Raw genomic sequence first — 8,738 nt, 5'->3', positions numbered from 1 at the left:
TGCCTCACTTTCTTGAAAGATTTCAATTTTTATTCCATCAATTCCTGGTGCCTTGTTCTTTGCCAATTCCTTCAATGCACCTTGGACTTTCTCCTTCAGTATCATTGGCTCTTGGTCATATGCTACCTCTTGAAATGGTTGAACATTAACCATTTCCTTTTGGTACAGTGACTCTCAGTATTCCTTCCATCTTCTCTTGATGCTTTCTACATCATTCAATATTTTGCTGAGAAAATATTTCAATAATGAAAGTTGAGGCTTGAATTTTTTCTTCAGTTCCCCAGCTTGAGAAATGCTGAGTGTGTTCTTCCTTTTTGGTTTTCTGATTTCAGATCTTTGCACATTTTTTTGTAATATTTGGCTTTATCTTCTAGCTGATCTTTGAAATTTTCTGTTCTGCTCTTGGACCTCCTCATTTCTTCCATTTGCTTTAACATCTCTACACTGGAGAACAAGTTTCAGTGTCTCTTCTGACATCCATTTTGACCTTTTCCTTCTTTCTTGAATTCTCAGTGACCTTTTGCTTTCTTCCTGTATGATGTTCTTGATGTCATCCCACAACTCTTCTGGTCTTCTGTCTTTAGAGATCATCAAATCTGTTCTTCAGATGATCTCTAAATTCAGGTGGGATATATTCAAGGTCATATTTTGGCTCTCGTGTGTGGACTTGTTTTCATTTTCTTCAGCTTCAGTTTGAATATGCAAAGGAGTAACTGATGGTCTGTTCCACAGTCTGCCTTTGGCCTTGTTTTCACTGATGATATGAAGCTTTTCCTTCATCTCTTTCCGCAGATGTAGTCAATTTGATTTCTATGTATTCTATCTGGTAAGGTCCATATGTCTCTTATGATGTCTAAAGAAGGTATTTAAAATGAACAAATCACTGGTTTTGCAGAATTCTATCATGCGTTCTCCAGCATCATGTCTATTAGTAAGGCCATATTTTCCAACTACTGATCCTTCCTTTTTGCTCCCAACCTTTGCATTCCAGTCACCAGTAATGATCAATACATCTTCATTGCATGTTTGATCAATTTCAGATTGAAGAAGTTGGTAGAATTCTTCTATTTCATCCTCACTGGCTTTAGTGGTTGGTGTATAAATTAACTGGGCTTCCCTGTAGGCGCATGGATATTATCCTATCACAGACAACACTGTACCTCATGACTGATCTGGATATATTCTTTTTGACGATGAATGCAACACCATTCCTCTTCAATTTGTCATTCCCGGCATAGTAAACCATGTGGTTGTCAGATTCAAAATGGCCAATACCAGTCCATTTCAGCTCACTAATGCCTAAGATATCAATGTTTTTGCTTTCCACTTAATTTTTGACAACTTCCAATTTTCCCAGATTCATACTTCATACATTCCATGTTCCGATTTTCAATGGATGTTTACAGCTGTTTCTCTTCATTTTGAGTTGTGCCCCTTCAGCAAATAAAGGTCCTGTGGGCTTTTCTCCCATAAGCTTTACTCCATTCACATCATCACAGTCAACTCTACTTTGAGGAGGCAGCTCTTCCCCAGTTGCATTTTGAGTGCCTTCCAACCTGAGTGGCTCATTTTCTGGCACTATATCTGATAGTGTTTCTCTGCTATTCATAAGGTTTTCAGTGATTAAATATTTGGAAGTAGTTCGTCACTCTTTCTTCCTAGTCTGTCTTCATTTGGAAGCTCATCTGAAACCTGTCCACCATGGGAGACCCTGCTGGTATTTAAAATACTGGTGGCATAGCTTTCAGAATAACAGCAACTCACAAACCACCACAGTATGACAAACTGACAGATGAGTGGTCACTGTTTGGTTTTAAATTCGAGGAGATCTGTTCGCATGCTTAGTAGAACCCTCCATTTGGTAGGGTGCGGTGTCCATTTGCTCAAGTATTCCCTCTAGTCACCAGAATGGATGTGTGCAGAAAGCTAGAGACCAATGAACAGATTAAAAAAAAAAAGAATGTCCACACTTATATCTCTGTGTGTCTTTCAGGCATTCGTGGCTGTTCTGATCCTTCTCCCTCTTGGTCTCTCCCATGATGGCGGTTTTGGGAGCAGTTGAGCTAGAAGCGCTGGATTTCTTGATGCTGCTATAAATTCCACTAGCTGCAAGCCTTCCAAACTTCTAAATATTCCTTTATATGTGGTTCAGAGTTGTAGCACCGTCCCCTGAGCCTACTTGTTCTGGTATTCTTTGTTGTTGCTTATGGAGCTCTTCACTGCACGTCTGCCTGATCTGCCATCTTGAAATTAGTCTGATAGAATGCATGTACATAAAATTCACTGAGCTGTACACTTAAGATTTGTGCACTTCACAGTATGTAAGTTATACTTTCAAAATACAAATCTATCAAATTGTGGGATTAGGGAATACAAAGAATAGAAAAAACAAAATTCTGTACCTGGCCCATTGTAGGCACTTCATAAATGATGACTGGCTGTTTTACAATAAGAGTTGATAGTAGTGAACTGTTAGCAGCTAATTCTAAGAATGCTCCTCATGTGCACCTGTGAGTAGATGCTTCTGTGCTGTTCTGATGAGCAGGTTTTAGCAGAGATTGCAGACAAAGAGGGACTAGGAAGAAGGCTTGGTGATCTACTTCTGGAAAACTGACCAATGAAAATCCTAGAGGTCACAGTGGTCTAACCCTGTGATGCATGGGGTCATGATGAATTACAGCCACTTCCATGACAGCTAACAGCAACAATACTAACAAACGCTCCCAACAATCAGGGGATACTGGTAGTGTTCCAGTCCCCCTTCTTACAGAAGGTGTGAACAGACTTAGAACAGTGAGTCATTGGGCCTAGTAGAGTGGGATTTGAATTTCTGCAGAACAGCTCTCAAGCCTGCACAGCTGAGCACTAACTACCCTGTGTGCTGCTCCTTGGGGCACAGATGTAGCTTCTTTGTTGTTGTTAAGCGCCATTAAGTCAGTTCAGCTCTTAGTGACCCTGTACGAGGTTTCCAAGGAGCAGCTGGTAGGTTTCAACCACTTATCTTGTAGTTAGCAGTCCAGTGCTTATCCTACAGCATCACACCAGAACTCTCAGGGTTCCTCTGGGTGGGTTCAAATTGTCAATCTTTTGGTTAGTAGATGAGTACTAATCCATTTCCACTCACAATCTCATATTCACGTGGGGACTCCAGTCACCCTAATTAGAAAAGAGTTTTTTTCTTTACAGATTCAAAGTAAATATCTTCTATTTTTACTATCTCCTCACATACATACAGAGAGAGACCGAGGTTGGGTTCTGTGGGCTGGAGAGAGCAAAACTTGACTGTCAGTTTGCCGAGTACTTATGGCCACTGCCCTATGAATCGCTGTTGTGAGCTGCTTGCCTTCCTGTCCTAGGTTCCCAGATATCACTCCATCAGAAGGCTTCACAGGCCTCAGCGGGCCTAGCTGGACTCTGAGGTTAGCCTGCCTGCTCAGCCTGGCTTCCCTGGCCCTCAGACTCAAGAGTCCCTGGAGCCTCCTATGATTATTCAGTTCCACTCAAACCCTCTGTGCTGTTCCACTCTTTGGGGAAATGGTTTTAGTAACAGTTCCTAGATCCTGACAGAAGGAGATTGCCAACTCAGCTGGCAGACATGGTCAACCTGAGGTTTAGCAGGTGGGTTCTAGGGCTGACCTCCTATAGTAGGCCAGCTCGGCCTCAGTGCTCTGGTAAGAACTTAAATGTTGTGGTCAGCAGCAGGACAAAATTTAAGGAGGTACCCTAGTGGTGCAGTGGTTAGTAGCACCTGGCTACTAACCAAAAGGTTGGCAGTTGAACCCATTGGCAACTCCTTAGGAGAGAAAAAAACCACTAATGATTTGCTTGTTTAAAGATGGCAGCCTACAAAACCCATTAGGGTAGCTTGCTCTGTCCTCTAGGGTTGCTAGGAGTCAGAATCGACTCAATGGAACACAATAACCTCCCACTCTCAGAGTCATGCGCTTTAGCATCACTGTGGTCCTATCAGGCCGAACTGGATTTGTGGCCTTGATCAGCCTATCACATAGTCTCATTTGATCATCACTACAACTAGGCAGAATATTATTATGATGGGGAAAGTCAGGATTTTGGGATGCAATCACTGTTCCCAGTCACACAGCTGTACATGACAGAGCTGACACCCTAGCTCTTAGCTCCAACACTCAACTCAGGAGCGGATGCTAGGTGGAATGGGCTCACTCAGCAGATCTGGGCTAGTGTCTAGGTCTATGATGACTGAGATACCCAGAAATGCTGAAAAAGACCTAGTTTTCCCCCAGCAAGGTCACTGCAGATGGACAGAAGTAGGGGAGATCAAGTCAGTGGACCAGGTTCTGGGACAAGATGGTGCTGAGCAGACATGCAACAAGGACACAGGAGACCAAGTGAAGTAGATACAGACGGTGACCCTGGAACCCTGAGCTGCAGAGAGGTAGGCTGAGTGCCAACTCAGAGAGAAAGCTGAGCAGGAGCAGTGAAAGAGAAGACAGAGGGGTGACTCTTGGCTGACGTGGCTCAGTGCAGCCATCTTGAGGAGCAACACAGTGTCCCAGAAGCACAGCACTCGCCCTGGAGGTTGGCAGTGGAGGGGTGCAGCTCTCCTTTGTTCCCCAGGCCTCCTGCTGACTGGGGACATGAGCAGCTTCTGACCTCACCTTCCCAGTGTCCAGTAGCATCCCCTCCTTTGTAGCCTTTGCTCTACCTGAGGTTGGGCACTGGGAGTACCACTCCTGTTCTGAGTCTGGAGGAACATAAATTTCACCTCATCAGATCTTTTGTTACTGTTTTTGTTTTTGAAAGACAGAAATTGTGTCCATATGGCCCAGTCACATCCATACCTCCTATGGCTCCACACACACTGGGCAAGAATCACTCCCCACTTCATACCACATGATCAACACTAATCAGCAGCGCATCAGACATATCCTACCTGAACTACACTAGCTGGTGAATAGAAAACTGCATACACACTTCCTGTCTCTATCATACCCACCAAGAGACAGGTGGTGAGTGACAAAGAACACACCAAAATCAATGATCAATTAAATACAAATATGACACCACGATGTCTCAAGACAACAGATAATTTCAGCTTATGTGAAGAAACTAGAAAAAATGACTCAGATAGGTGACCAAAATACAGTCAGAACATAGAATACCAGAAACGACATCAGAACTTCCTGACAAGGAAAGAAAAACAATGATACTTAGGTACCTTCAATGGTTTGATAGAATGATCAAGAAAGCTGCAATGAAATGAAGGAAAAGACAGATAAAACTTCAGAAGAATTTAGGATAACACTACAAGAACAAACTGACAAAATAATTGAAAAAATTAGAAGCCATCCAAAAACAGCAAATAGAAACCCAGAAGATTATTACTAATATTTCAGAATTAGATAAAAACATAGAAAAGACAATGAAATAGAATTAAGCAATGAGAGGTCAAATTAGTGAGCTTGAAGACAAATCTTTCAATATTCACCTGCTAGAGGAACAATCAGAAAAAAAGAACAAACAATCCAAAGGAAGCCTAAGAATTATATGGGATAACATCAAGAGAAATAATTTACATGTGATTGGCATTTCAGAACAGAAAGAGACAAAAAAAAAAAAAAAAGAAAACAGAAAACAACAACCTCCCCTCACCGCCCAAGAAAATTGTTGTTCAAAGAAAGCTTCTCTAACATCATGAAGGATGAGAAGATAAGCATTCAAGAAGCTAAATGGACCCCAAACTGGATAGACCCACAAAAGAAAATCACCAAGACATATTACAATAAAATTTTCATGGGAAAAATGAAAAGTTACCTACAAAGGAGAACTAATAAGATTGAATTTTGATATCTCAGCAGAAACCTTGCAGGCAACAAGATAATGAAATGACATATATATATATAACTCTGAAAGAAAAAAATCTCAAACTAAGAATCATATGCCCAGTACAAGTTGTCCATCAAATATGAAGGACAAACATTTTTAGATAAACAGAAATGAAAAGAATTTGTAAAAATCAGATCAACCATACAAAAAAAATACTAAAGGGAGTTCTTTGGACAGAGAACCAATAACAGCAGACAACAACCTGAGATTAATTTACATAACAAAAATATTATCAAGAACTCAATCCAAATATATTGTTGCTGTTAAGTGCTGTCCAGTCAGTTCCAACTCATAGCTACCCAGTGTAGGGTTTGCAAGAAGTGGCTAGTGAGCTTGAACCACTGACCTTGAGTTTCAAACTGACCTTGCAGTCCATTGTATTAACCCACAGCACCACACCAGGACTCCAGATATAGAAGTATCCAAAGTAAAACCAACCTAAGAGACTGAAAATAGGGAACCAGAATATCAGTTTGCAGCAACAACCCCCCCCACCCCTAACACACACAAAATAAAATCAGGGAATTATATTGTTACAGAACTTCCAAATAAAGAACAAATTATGTTGATTTCAAGAAAAAATATTAAATAAATAAATGAAAATAAATCTAATTATAACCTTAAAACTAGCGCAAGCCACCCTCCTAGTCCTAGCCCAGCCCCTAGCCCCCAACCCTAAATAGTCCTAACCCTAGCTCCTTGAAAAAAAAGAACCAACTTCCTAAGTTCCAGTCTCCCTCCTCTGAGGGTCCACAGTCATCTAACAGAATGTTTCCTCTTCACTCATCTTTCCATGGGCAGTTTCCATCACATCTGGTCACCTTTGCTACAGCCTAGGAGTCTGGGGTGAGCTGAGGGAGGGCTTGTTTTCTTACCAAGGGGGAAATGAGGTACCCTGTGATAATAATGGCATCTGCACTGGACTCTCCCTCCCATTCAGCAGTGGCATTGCATACCAAGTCCCTTTCTAGGATCTGTTGTTACATGGCTAGCGGTGGAAGAATTCTTATTTTATCACTTGAAGGAGCATTGTCCTGCTTGCTGAGTGATCAGAAACCCTGGTAATGCAAGAGCCTTAGATGGGCCATGGTGACCACCACTCTCTAATTAGATCCTAACCTTATTGTCTTCCTGAAACTTCCAACCTTCAAGAGCTGCCTTGGATGGTTGCTGGAGTTGTCTTTCCCTCCCTTTTGTGCTTTCTTTTCTGAGAAATACTGTTCATAATTATTAAATTGCATTCTCTGCCCAAGGAACTTGTTCATTCCTGCTAACATAAGAATCAGAAGAAGAAAAACGGCAGGCTCTCAGAGATCCAGGTGGTGAGCTGGTAAATGCCAGAGAGGGAAGAGGGGAGTGAGGCAGCACCCATCAGCAATGACCCCTGCTCAAATCCTCCCCCAATTGCCTTAAGCTGAGGGAGAGGGTAGAGGCTGAGGGCACAACGTGAATCAGTTGATGATGGCTGTCTCTTCAGACCCCTTTCTTCCTGTTACTGATCAAATCACTGCCTAGCCCAGAATGCCTTGAGGCCTTGAGGACAACCAGACTATGGGTGCAGTCAGACTTTAAGATTCAGGTGAAAGATGAAGTAATGTTGGTCACTGGGTTATCTCTTTTGCTTCTTTCCCTGTAGCTGCAGTTTTTGGTTTCACTTTGTAGCAATAGCTACATCTTCCTGCACATTGGATGAGGCCTGTGGTCCCAAACAGTGTGCACCAAACCCAAATGGTGAACCATACCCCTTGGCTTGTCGTCAAATGTGGCTTGTCGTCAAATGTTCTGTGAAAATTTTTGGACCAGAAGTTCACATGAAAAAGACCTCAGGGAAAGGAATAGCCAGAAATATCACCATAGAAAACTTATAAGTCCATCTTCTGCCTATAACTGATTGGAATACCTAAAATAGGGCTACAATGTGCCCAGTGAAGGAGGTTTCCTGTGGGGCCTCTGCATTACATAAGACCATAGGTGGAATCCTGAACTCCATCCAGAATCTACTGAGGACAAGCAGACCAGCCTGGAGCAGCTAGAAGAACAGAAGATACTTCTTGAACGAAAGACCAATAGGAAAAATACAAAACAATATAGGCAGACCAACTGATTACTACAAGAACAAGCAAGTTGCTTGCTCAGGAGGCAGCAAGGCAAGTGTTTGGGTCTCCTCAGAGAAAACCCCCTTCCAAGACTAAGACTCAATGGGAATACACGCTCTGATTGGTGACCACATTGGTCACTGATAAGGGGAAGTGAGGGAAATACAGCAATGAAGCTGCAAGCTAAGCCCTACAACATTCAATAAACTCCTGTGAACCTGGGGAGATATGGTTGGCCAGCAGTGTTGCAAGACCTGGGGAGTCTTGGGCCCAGAGTCAGTGATGTAGACACAGAGGACTAGAGTGGAGAGTGAAGCGTCTAGTTGATAAGAAGAGAGGAGGGCATAGGCACAAGAACATTCACACATGCAGATAATACCCACTTGACCTGGCTTCAATGACTGGATGATCAGAACTCAACTAGAAGAAGAAAGAAGAGGAAAAAAAAGGTAATCTGATACAATTTGATGGACTTGACCTACCTACACCTATGGATGCAGTAGCTCAAAAGAGGGAACAAATCCTTACAGCAAGGATCATTCCCATCTGCTTCATACATAGAGTAGACAGGGATGGGCAACTTGGACATTGGCTACCCAAAGTGAGGGGGCTACAAAGGCAAGAAGTGACTTGGTTTACAAGCTTTTAAGAGAGAATCTAGATCCAGAGGGCATGGAGGAAGGTAGAATCTCCACTGAGTGGTATCCAATCTGTCTAGGTGGGGCTGATGAAAGGAAATGCAGATAGATCTCTTGTGATACAACAGTGAATAATTGT

The sequence above is a fragment of the Chrysochloris asiatica genome, unplaced genomic scaffold (assembly GCF_000296735.1).
Source record: "Chrysochloris asiatica unplaced genomic scaffold, ChrAsi1.0 scaffold00079, whole genome shotgun sequence".
NCBI classification, from domain to species: Eukaryota; Metazoa; Chordata; class Mammalia; order Afrosoricida; family Chrysochloridae; genus Chrysochloris; species Chrysochloris asiatica.
Note: the sequence above shows the minus strand (reverse complement) of the source record.